Here is an 11,971-nt window from a genome sequence, read left to right on the forward strand (position 1 = left end):
ATTACGCCCATTTTTATGGTGCCATGGAATGATGTGTCCAGACGAAGCTGGTAACAACAAATAATCATAGATTGCCCCTTCCCCCCCCAAAAAAAAAAAAATATATATATATATATCTGTTTATATATATATATATATATATATATATATATATATATATAAAAGATTAGTAACCAGGCAACCATGGTGAGTTTTATGGCATCGGGAACAAGGTTCGTTCTTATAGATAGCGCATGAGTGTTTCGTCCCGTTTGCTCGTCTGGAGGTCTTTTCCTTCCATTCTATTCATTCTGGCATTGGTTTCAGCCAATCAGGACACTCATCGAATTTTCCACACGGTTTTTAAAGGGAACATCTCCCACGGAGACACAAAATCATTTAGCAGAGAATTAAGGCACTCTACGACAACGTCATAATGCTAGAGACATAAAAGTCAAAAGAATGCGAGTGCCTTAAAATTTCAGGAAAGTCTTTTTTTCTCTCATCTCTGCAGCCTACGATTACCTAATCAGAAAGACGTGATTGCATTTCTTATCTTTAATTTTTCTGAACTCACCTTGCGAAGGAGGGTAAATGGGTTTCGGAGACTGCATTGCAATCAGACTAACACACATTTGTGTATGTGTGTATGTATGAATCATATAAATTCTCTTGAAACATTCGTGAAAAACTATGTCACCATCTGATGTAGAGGAAAAGATTCTTATATCAAACACACGTGGCATTTCTATATTAGAGTGTGCATTTGTCCATGGATTCGCATCACTGTTTTGTACACATCTCTATGGTCTCTACTACTTAGGTTACCCTGAGGTACAGCGAGGACATAAAACTGTTTTTTATTGCAAATTGCATAAAATTGGTTTCTAATTTGAGCAAATGTGCGTGAGTGCCAGCAAACATAATTCATCCCTTTTTTAATCGAAGCTTTCTCTCATTGTGTGTGCACTGGTGTGTGTGTGTGTGTGTGTGTGTGTGTGTGTGTGTATGTGTGTGCGTATGTGTGTGTATGTGTGTGTGTGTCCTAATAATGATGCATTGGACTCCGCTGTTTTAGTACGTCGAAGAATAGGGGGATCTGAATTCTCACTTCAAGGTTGTAACTATTTTCTTTGGGCTTATAGAAGATCTGACGTGTAACTTGGATGAATGAATGAGACGATAAACTATTAAATTACATTACGCTTGACCTCGAAGCTACATAGCAATACTCTTGGCACATTAATGAGTTCCTATCTTTACATGCATTTCGATTGCCTTGTACATACTGGATTCCATTCGTTATATGCTTGACAGATACAGAAAATGGTTGCAACGTACGTGTATACTCATTGAAAGTTTTGAAAATAAAACTCTTCTTCTAAAGCCCGGTGGCTCTGAGTGTAGGAGAAAGAAACGAAATGTTAATGAGGAGAAAAGTTTAACTCACACTGCAAAAGTAATTAATCAAAAAGAAAACACAAAGAACATTTTTTTTAGCTTTTACAGTGATTATGGCGATAGGATTGACGACAGAGAGTATGAAAACACATGCTAAATGGGTATTAGGAGTGCCGTCAGTTCAAAGTGTTCCCATTATTGTCTTTTTGTGTCTTCTTGCGTATACCAACACCGTGACATGTTATATTTCAAAAGTTTGCATTCTGCTTATTATCTTGTGTTTGATATTCCCTGAAATGACAGAGAGAGAGAGAAAAATGAATGTATGAAATGAATGTGCTCCCGTAATGTCGGCACGAATTATGGGATAAGGCAAGTGTATGGACTTCGCCTGTTTGACGTATAATCCAGGCGCATTACAGATGAATAAAGACCCCAAAGTAGGTGATTAAAATATTACAAATTTGCTACGTTTTTTGGTTAACAACGTGAACTTCAGACAGACTATTATCAGTATTATTTTGATTATCATTATCATTATTATTAATCAATAATTAATTTATCTATTTATTCATCTATTCTTTCATTTATTTGGTAATACTTTTGGAATATAACATACATACAGGCCTGGATACATGTATAAAATGTATGGGAGTGACACATGGGCCTGGGATCACAAAAGTAAAATTCTTTACAATTACCCGGGGTCATATATAGAGGCCCTCATGTGACACTCCATATCACATATTGAAGGTGATCATAATATCAAATTTTATTCATCATGAATGTCAGTAAAACAAAAAATAAGACATCATTTAAATACATCAATCATGTCATGATGAACACTATAAACAGGATTTAGAACTGAGTACATGATGCAAATATTATTAATGGGATCAGGACTATAAAAGCAGAAACACGTCACAATCTCTTGGACATTTCACACTTATAGTTGCTCTTAAAGTCTATCACTAAAGAGGATGAGCACCATTTGGAAACAAAAAAGAGTTAGTCTATGCCTTCCATTGTCAGCTAACTATTGACAGTGAATTGCACACTCAAGAGACATTTTTAATGTTTTTCTCATTAGTATGCTTATAGGGGTGTCCATTGAGACCGTCAGATGTCAGAGGACAACAAGAAATCAACATGATATAAATCTATGTAGAAGAAAATAACTGACGACAATTCTTCATCCCTACACGTTTCTTTCTGCATATCGTCTTTGACAACCTTATAGTTGGCCAGGCTCAAATTCAATGATGTTGTAACCAGCATGACATGTTTTCGCAGAAAGTAAGAAAAGAACAAAGAAAAGAAATAGACTGGAGAAAGAGTAAAGTGTCCAGTCCACGACAAAGGATATTGTAGGATGTTCAAGGCAGAAGTATTTGATTTAATTTTATCTATTTCTTGGAAATTGATAGCTATAAAATTTCAGTAGAATAAATACAACACTTCAATTAAGGTATTCATGTGCACGTCAATTGTCACGTAAAGCATAATTAGCGAAAATTGTTTCATCAAGTATTAAAAAAGCATAAATGCAACGCAGAATTCTTCCAAGTTTGGATAAACACAAAGGGCTCCTGAAATCCAAATGCATGTTGATTTGGGTTGATTTATGATATCCTCAACATCACTTTTGCGGTGAAACGAATATCTCGAAACATTCCATATATTTCTAACGATTTTTTCTTCTATTTTTCTTCAGATTACTTGGGAACGCCCACTCAGCATAGCTTGCATGTTTCTGTGATATTAATGTGACTAACAAAAGACATGGCGAGGGAACATGCAAGTTGTGCTGAGTCGCGGGGAAGGTGCATTCCAATGTCTTTTGTTAAACATTTCAGTACTTTAACAATGATTGACAGATGAGGTCATCTGAGGAATATTGGTTTGGAAGGATTTTTTGTGGGCGTTCCCAAGTAATCTGAAGAAAAATAGAAGCAAAAAAATCGTTAAAAATATATGGAATGTTTCTAGATATTCGTTTCACCGCAAAAGTGATGTTGAGGGTATCATAAATCAACACAAATCAACATGCATTTGGATTTCAGGGGCCCTTTAAGATTTTGGACCGGGTTTTATTATAACAATTTATGAGAAGACAATTTGTTTGACTATAGAAAAAGAATGGTAAAGGGGAAGAGAGTAAAATAAAAAAAAAAGGATGAGAAGAAAAGACCACATTCGAATGACATTGAGTAAAAGTCACATTCATGATGAGCGAGAAAAGATGACAACTTTGTTGCAGCACTATACCAGGGATTACATTTTGGTACAGTTTCCGTAATGAATGCCAGCAGATGGCATATGAAGACACTAAACTATGTGAAATTATGCCACGTGCAAATGTCAGACTTGTGAATGCACGACAGAGGACCTGCATTTGTTTATAAAAAATCAATAATTAAGATTGATATTACTCGTTACAAAGGAAGAAGTGATAGTGAAGATGGAATACGTATAAATAAAAGAGATCGAAACTATAAGCAAACGAAGTAGGCCTAACAGAGAAATCCTGAATACCGGTACATCATTCTTTTCTTTGGCGGAATAATAGCACTGAATGGTACTTGGTTGGGAAAGCTAATGACCAGCATCGAAACCGTCGTGAACATCCCTCGTGAAGGAATTATTGCAGACAATTTGAATACACAGATAAGCGGTAAGCAACTGATAAGGGGTTCATTGTTTACTTGCTCGAGTATATAAACTATAGTGATCGGACTTTGGTATCTTATTTTTATTTCGCGGAAGTGACTTGTGTCTGTAGGTTTAATAAGAAAAAGACTTGAACAAATGTTGACTCTCTTTGACGCATTATCAAAGTATAATAACAGCCCTCACACAATTTATAGTCTGCTTTGAAAACTGGTACTTACACTGTCATGTCAAAGAACGACCAGTATGAATTTAGCATTTCTCTTGTCGAACCCGAGAAAAACTTGTTCTGTGTAAATCATGTTTGCAAAAAACGGAAATATCTCTCGATAGCCTCATAAAGTACGAAAGTTAGTGAACAGTTTGCTTTCTTAAAAAAAGTCATATTGTATTGCCTTTTGAAATGCCACAGACTATATGTGTTACGACATTTGTCTCAAAGTAATGGTAATACACAGGTATAAAGAAAGCGCGCACCCACACCACAAACATACATCAATATATTCTTATGCATTATTATTAGATATAATCAAGTTCGCTATGCTTTGAACAACCTGTCATCTTACCATCAGCAATGGTCCACTCTTTAGCCGATGTTCCAAACAGCTTTCATATAAAGGTTTTGCTCAGTAAACAGAAATAACCTGTGCAACAGGACAGCTTCTAGTTTGAAGTTCTTGGCCACAATTATCCTGATGGAATTTATATGTATCAGGGTCGACGATGTGCGAAGCCCCCGGAGAAGCAGTGGTTTGCGGGCACAATATCCCGATTGCGGAGATGTTTCTGAATATGTTATGTTTAAAAAAATACACACACGCAGAGACTACGATGGTAGGAGATGTAACTCTATCCTCGGGCAGCGGGCGGGGAGGAATGGCAGCCGAGTTCGTTGGTAGCACCTGCAGTTGTTGGGAAAGGAGGTCTTAGTCCGCTTTTTACTCCTTTCTGCTGAGCTTCTATCATCATACTCCACTCGACATCGTTTTATTTACTGGTAGTAAACGGAGAACACTATTTGGCGCACAAACTTTGAATGCTGGTAGGCAGTGCAGTGAGCTAGCAACAAAACCGCGCAAGCGCTTTGTCTATTATACCCTCCTCCGTGTGACAATGGTAAACATCTCTTAAGGCTCCGAACTGAGGAGCTCAAGGACTATGAGTTACAGGATGAATCAGTTAGATGGCACACATAGCACATCTCACTCCGCAAGCATTGAAATTGTCAGTGTCTAACTTTATTGTACGATTGCCCTTGGTGTATGAAAAATATGTTTGTTCTTAAAATAGACCGTGTGGTTATATTAAAAAGAATAATAATAAAGGCTGTGAAATTACTGAAATAGGATAAAAATTTATACTGCATAGATAATTGACAGTGGCACCAGTATTATCCTTCAATCTTAGATCGCCTACTTACATCAAGTTGATATTCGGAACAGTTTTTGTCAGGCTTACAATTAGTGTGATGACGTCCTTATGATAGAAGAATACTGATAAAGTTTCTTTTTGTCCATTTTTTGTTGTTGCTTATTTTGCGATGATTAGAAAAAAAGATGGCTGTGATGGAAGACGTTGAAACTTTCTTACTTTAATTTCGAAAAGTTGATCGCCGAAATTCTAACGGATGATCGTATAGTGATAAAACACCTAATATTAAACATCTTTTCATTTCTTTTTTCTTCTTCAAAGAATTCAGTTGTCCTTCACACTCCTTTGCTGTAGCCGTCTGTTGTCCCCCCCCCCCCCTGCTTGCCTTTAGCCTATTCAATGATTTAGGGTTTGAAAATTTACCATCATCAGATTATTTGACATCAAAACAACAGTTTGAACTCAGATTTGCTAACTCTTTCTTTTTCAATATTTTGCTTTCCCTAAACAGATACCCGTTCCATTAATCGCAGGCCTTTTATATCTTTTGGTGCATAGTTCAGTTCCAACAAATGCAGTTACCATAATCCACCAGTACATTATGATGTACTCTTCAACACTTTTACTGCCGAACAAAGTCATCTGCCAAAAAAATAAAATAAAACTCCTGGACTTCTGACAAATTGCGAGTGGTTTTATGCATAACCGTCCTTGATCGCTTTTAAAAGGAAAAACGTTTCAATAGTTGTATATCTTTGTGTTCATATGGAAATAGTAATTTGTTGCCTTGACCTAGAGAAAAAGAATCTGTCTAAAACATAAATCAACTTATTGTTTGACCATATTTTATTGTCATAGGTGTCTTGCGCATGTTCATATTTTTTGATGTGGCTTTCGAAGAAAACATTGAGTTAAGCTTTGCATATTTTCCCATTACAAAAAAAAAAAAAAAATCTATGTATGGTGTATAAAAAAAGTCTCTATTTTAATCAGAAATACATTTCGCAACTCTTCGGAATCCATAGTTCCTTATCTATTGGGGTGTTGCAAGAAAGTTGCAATCAATTGCAAATAATTGCTAGTTTTGAAACAACCATTCTGATTGGCTCAGGGTCTGCCCTATTAAGAAGACATGCATGCAACAATGATTTTGATTGGCCAGTGACAATCAGTTGCAAGTTGCAATTGATTGCAACTTTCTTGCAACACCCCCTAAGTCATGCTGCAGTGCTAGATTATGTGGAATTTCAATGTTACAAACGACGAGCATTCATCCTCTTGTTGAATAAGATTTGAAGTTTCACTCTGCACTCCAATGTCAATGTGACTCTGCTTTTGAAAGATGTGTCTGACATTTTAGTTCAGTTCAGTTTTAGTTTTGCATGTCATTGTAAACACACATTGATACAATATTTAAGTGTCGACATGATGTATTCCAAATTGGCATGCATTATAATGTAATGCATACCTACTAAAGAAAGTAAAATGAAATCATGAAGCAATACCATGTTGAATGTACACTGACAAAAAAAAAAAGGAATACTTTGAAGAAAATAATTGAAATACAAGGGCCCAACATCTGTTCATAAACAGAGCTTGGCTATACGGTGATGGGCCCTAGATAATGTTGCAACATGAAATAAACTACCCAAAAGTACAGCACAAATCCTATCCCTCATGAAAGTGGACAGCATTCATGTAGTGATAACGACTGGCTGAAGTGGTTACACGCACTTCAAATTCTACTTAAGTAGTAATTACTTGAGACCGTGAATAGAAATAAGATGTTTGTTCAGCAGACGTCTGCCTGTTTTCACGATTTTATCTAGAGTTTTAAAAGTTATAAAAGACCTTAGTATGAAACCAGCAATTGGACATTAGTGTAAAACAAATGTACGCAGCGGGAAATGAATAAAACAGGTATTTTCTCCCCAGAAAAGACCATAGCGACAAGCTAAGAAATGCTGAATTGTCGAAAAGCAGTCATTGTGGAGGGAGTAGTATAAAGTGACATGAGAGTGGATATTTATTCTGTTCCTGTAAGAAGTGTTACGAATTCATACATTTTCTTTACGACCCCCTGAAAAAAAAATAGTGCATGAAATTCTTAAAAATCTGTGTTTTCACTCTGGTATAAACTTCAGGAAAACACATTTAATTTTGCTAACCACATGTCACATAAAGCTAAGAAATAAGTCAAAAATATATAGTGATATAACTGGTGTTATTATACTTGAGGTCACCGATTGATATCATAGTAAAATTCCCCGTCATGCAATGACAAACTACAAGATCTCCAAGTCCTAATTCTCTCCCTATAATATTAAGGTGTGGTAGATACAAGGAAGGGAGGGAACTCGGTGGCAGAGTGTACTAGACAATTATCATAATTTTTAAACCACGAGGAAAGTGCCAGCATAAATCACTTTCACGTAATGGCATTAAGGAAGTGCCTCTCCTCAACAGACCCTCTTTGGTTATTTGTAATAAAATCTCACCTGCAAATGACATTTGACCCAGCGGTGTATCAAAACTCATGTCTACCCACCCAGCCGGAAATATGAGAATTGAAGAATTACATCACTATTCTAAGTTTATTGTTCTTTCTGAATTTCTTTACTTTTATACATTACACAAACCCTTGTAATAACTAAATAAACTCAACTAGTGAACCTTTTTTTTTTTGTAATTTATCCCCAGCCAAATGAAAGATTGCTTCAAGATTTTTTCTCCCTGGAGTTATAATGAACTCCTGCAAGCACAGTTTTCACTCTTATATGTTACCAAATAGAAGTGAACTTAATGGCCAAGGAAAAACCGCATTACAATTACATCTTATTTTGAACGGCATCGGGACGATTGTCCATATGTATAGTCTCTTCAAAGACTTCTGTATGTCTACAAAAACGAAATGAAAACACAAATAAATCAATGACGATAACACAGAAAGAGCAACGTAGGTTTACTCAGACATTGAAACAATCAAAGCGAATCAAAGCAAATACAATTGCCTTATGATGGACGGGGTCTTTACTGGCTAAGTGAAACTTGGTTGATATAATCACTGATTTCAAATGTCATTATTATTTCCACCAAGATTCATCATATCCAAAACAGGGTGAAACGAGTTTATTTTATGGTAAGGATTACTAACAGTGCTACGGTCAAAATTTCGATAGTGACACAAATGAAAAAGAGAGCAATACTATGCCGAAAAACTATACATTTATAGGACGTGGAATGAATTTATAATGTTGTGTCCTATGTCTCCATGCTGTGAGAAACCTATAATATTCACGTACGTAATAAATCTATGTTACGAAGATACAACACTCTACAGTATATCGTCGGCTGAGAACCAGAAGGGCGTTATTGCATTAGTTTTGTTTGTTTTGTTTTGTGTGTTTGTTTGTTTGTTGTTGTTGTTGTTGTTGTTGTTGTTGTTTTTTTTTTTTGGGGGGGGGGTATTGAGTTATTGGTATCATGCTGAAGGGCTTGATATCCAGTATATTATGGTTTCAATTTCAAGTTATTTTCATATCTAGAAAAATATTAGAAATCAAAACCGCAAGGACTCTATGTTACCCGATATTTGGAACAATGCTTATCTATTCACTTTGAGTAGATGAACCTATCATTTCACGAAAATTGCTTGTTTCGTTTATATCTATGCACAAATCTTAGAATGCTATAGCAGCCTTCTGGTTCCCAGCTGACGATTTGGTATATAAATCTGGGCGTATGACGTCTAGTTGGCCATGACTTTCAAGGCTACAATATTGGTTTACAATGACATTTCGACATTGTACAGTTGTATGAGCCATATTATGTATAGAACGAAAATATCAAACGACCAAGTACTCTCTTTTATATTGACCGCGTGACACAAAATAGACACATACTTTTTCTTTTAATTAATTTTTCTTTTTCTGTATAACATAATGTATGTAATGATGTGCCATGAGATTAGTACTCTGACTCTGATTCCTTTTCCTGACTGTAGATTTATATGTTCGATAACTTTTTGGATTGCGCAAAGTACACAATACTGAAATATATTGGAAAACAATGCGAAAGAATTCCTGTGTGTAATTACGTCATCTAAAAAGTGAGAAATATTTGACATGACCACGCATCGCACTGGGTGAACACAGACAGTGAACGATCGAGGTCAATTATTGCTTGCCATTCCCACGTTTATAATTGTGCCCCGAAATAGTATTCAAACCATCGACATTCTGCAAAACCCCGCATGTTGAGGGCATCTAAAATAAGTAGTCCAATGTCTTCTGTACCAGTACTGTTAGTTTTGGTTATTTAATAAAAATGTACCAAAAATGCAACGTACCAAAGACTGGTAGCATATTCAAGTAGGTATTCGTAAGAATTTAACCACAAAACCACAACACTTTTCCCCCTGAGCTTTAATCTATAGTTCACGTATCATGCATGTAAACTCTTGACAATAGATGTAATGAATAAGATATACTAAGTTATTTCTCTTAGCAGAAATAACTTTAAGAGATCACAATAGGCAAAAATGAATGTATACAAATACAATGGGAACATGGCAAAAAAATGAAATCTTATATCTTGCTAGCATTTTACCGTATAATATGTACAATGAATTGTGATTGTATTTTTTTGTAGTATTATGTAATAGATGGTTTCTTATATCAATATGCATGCGTGCTCTTGGTGCACAATTTTTGGGCAATTCCGCACTTTCACCGTTACAAGACACGATTTTGATGAACCATGGATAATGATAATGATAGGTCCCGAATACTAATTTATTAAATTTGAATATAAGTATTTAGACGCTGCAAGGAAAGGAAGTGGAAGCAAACATCACAATCTGTGAAATTTCTTGAATCTAAATTGTGGTATTATAATACATCTTGTAAAAATAAAACAAGTAAAAAAATTAGGGCATATGAGTAATTGTGAAAAAGATACAAAGATGTAAATGTCGTCCCATTAAATCAGAACACACACACACACAAAAAAAAATCACTTTTCCATTCATGCTTCCGTTATCGACAAGAGTATTAAATACTCAAAATGAGACAATCACATAAACAGGTATAGCCATTTATTTCACGTGCACTGTAAATGCTATTTATGATTTACGGAGGAGTGTATGATAGCTTCTATAAATATCGGATGACCATTATTGTCCTTGAATATACCAAAATAAATGATCTATTATTATACGCCAAGAACTCTTTGTATCAGATTTGGTCCGACAGGCTTCAGAAAGGACATTCTAAAAAACATGACACTCCCGTTGAAATCGAATCGGAACTTGGTATTTGAAAGTTTACGAAGTAGATCTTATCGATGCTCTGTGAGCAGTAAGTGAAACATCAGAAAATAAAACGACATAGACAAATCGTTTATTTGACTACACCTGCTTGAAATGTAAGCATATAGCAAAAAAAAAAAAAAAAGAAGAAGAAGAAATTCTCTCGTAATAGGGAAAGGTTTAAAAAGACTTATTAAGGTGCTGTATGTCAGGTACATAATCAAAGTCACTCTTTCTACTCTTGAGGAATCACCGAAATGTGAGGGTTATATCTCACCTTTTCTTTTTGACAGCCATTTCCGTCAATGCATTTATTGAAATTTTCTATCATTAAACTCTGCACTTTGAAAGAAAATGATGCCGACTCAGAGAGAGAGGAAACAACTTTTAAATCAAGTTATGCAGTAAGAATGACAACAGCCATTGACACTGTAAATTAAAGGTACTATTTATCATTGGGAGCAGTGATTTTATAAAAAAAAATGTTCAAGATATCAAATTTGATGCATATGTGTAGGTTAGTTGTATCACAAAACACTCTACCATGTAAAAATTCCGCAATAAAGCCTAAAATATAAGGAAATATCATTTTTTCTCACTAAACCATAACTGCAGATGGTTTAGTGAAGAAACATATCTATCTTAAATATTGTTCAAATTTTGTTTATTTAACAATAGTCAACATTAGTTATACTTATTTAAATTTCTACATTGGTTGCTTCTAGAACTATTTTTGAAGCACTAAATCTGGTTGTTAGTTTCATCTGCAAATGGTATATAATGCTTTTAAGGGTGTGACTATATTCCACTGATCGTTATGACAAAAGCCTAAAAAGAATACTTATTTGGAAATACACGATAAATTGTTAGAAAGCTCTCTAAAACTGAGGTTTTGAATGTGTCAATGGATGAACACTGTCAAATGTATGAGAGATCGTCCCAGGGTGTTGGAGCGTAGCTGTGGTATTAGACCAAAAATAACATTATTATTATTATTTTTTTTTTTTTTGGGGGGGGGGTTGGATGGAAGGGATGGGTTGGTCAGTGTTTCTTCAATAAGTCCAGAAATATGACATTTCTTTTGTTAGTAGATAAGTATATCTTTATTGACACATTTGACGTACTGAGTCACTTACCATGCTTACCTGTTTCAAGTGTCAGATTCAAACAATATTGTATTCAGTTACTTTGTTCAATTGATTTTGTGTAACATTTATTTATAAAAATGAAATGTAGAAACAC

This window comes from Diadema setosum, chromosome 2 (assembly GCF_964275005.1).
Source record: "Diadema setosum chromosome 2, eeDiaSeto1, whole genome shotgun sequence".
Taxonomy (NCBI): domain Eukaryota; kingdom Metazoa; phylum Echinodermata; class Echinoidea; order Diadematoida; family Diadematidae; genus Diadema; species Diadema setosum.